Here is a 1,321-nt window from a genome sequence, read left to right as displayed (position 1 = left end):
GGGCGCGTTTGGGCCTCGGATGGCAGCCAGGTTTGGAGGAGGGGGCAGCTTTGGTCTGGGAGAAATCCTCGTCCTTATGGAATTTTTGTAGTCTAAAGCCCAGCACGGGCCGCAGGCTAGTTAGGCAAGTTGGCTTTGAAAGGAGGCACTTTTCCGCAAGAAGCCAATCTCAAGAGCCCACTTGGCAGATGTCATTTTGTAGGGCGCGTTTGGGCCTCCGATGGCAGCCAGGTTTGGAGGAGGGGGCAGCTTTGGTCTGGGAGAAATCCTCGTCCGTATGGAATTTTTGGAGGCAAAAACCCCACATGGGCCGCAGGCAAGTTAGGCAAGTTGACTCCGAAAGGAGGCACTTTTCCCCAAGAAGCCAAACTCAAGAGCCCACTTGGCAGATGTCATTTTGTGGGGCGCGTTTGGGCCTCGGATGGCAGCCAGGTTTGGAGGAGGGGGCAGCTTTGGTCTGGGAGAAATCCTCGTCCTTATGGAATTTTTGTAGGCAAAAGCCAAGGACCGGCCGCAGGCAAGTTGGCTTTGAAAGGAGGCACTTCCACCCAAGAAGCCAAACTCAAGAGCCCACTTGGCAGGTGTCATTTTGTAGGGCACGTTTGGGCCTCCGATGGCAGCCAGGTTTGGAGGAGGGGGCAGCTTTGGTCTGGGAGAAATCCTCGTCCTTCTGGAATTTTTGTAGGCAAAAGCCCTGCATGGGCCGCAGGCAAGTTGGCTCCGAAAGGAGGCACTTTTCCCCAGGAAGACAAACTCAAGAACCCTCAATGCAGGTGTCATTTTGTGGGGCGCGTTTGGGCCTCCGATGGCAGCCAGGTTTGGAGGAGGGGGCAGCTTTGGTCTGGGAGAAATCCTCCTCCTTCTGGAATTTTTGGAGGCAAAAGCCCAGGACGGGCCGCAGGCAAGTTAGGCAAGTTGGCTCCGAAAGGAGGCACTTTTCCCCAAGAAGCCAAACTCAAGAGCCCACTTGGCAGATGTCATTTTGTGGGGCGCATTTGGGCCTCTGATGGCAGCCAGGTTTGGAGGAGGGGGCAGCTTTGGTCTGGGAGAAATCCTCGTCCTTATGGAATTTTTGTAGGCAAAAGCCCAGGACGGGCCGCAGGCAAGTTGGCTTTGAAAGGAGGTACTTCCACCCAAGAAGCCAAACTCAAGAGCCCACTTGGCAGGTGTCATTTTGTCGGGCACGTTTGGGCCTCCGATGGCAGCCAGGTTTGGAGGAGGGGGCAGCTTTGGTCTGGGAGAAATCCTCATCCTTATGGAATTTTTGTAGGCAAAAGCCCAGGACGGGCCGCAGGCAAGTTGGCTTTGAAAGGAGGTACTT

Source organism: Cinclus cinclus, chromosome 29, assembly GCF_963662255.1.
Source record: "Cinclus cinclus chromosome 29, bCinCin1.1, whole genome shotgun sequence".
Classification (NCBI taxonomy): domain Eukaryota; kingdom Metazoa; phylum Chordata; class Aves; order Passeriformes; family Cinclidae; genus Cinclus; species Cinclus cinclus.
This window is presented reverse-complemented; position numbering follows the sequence as displayed.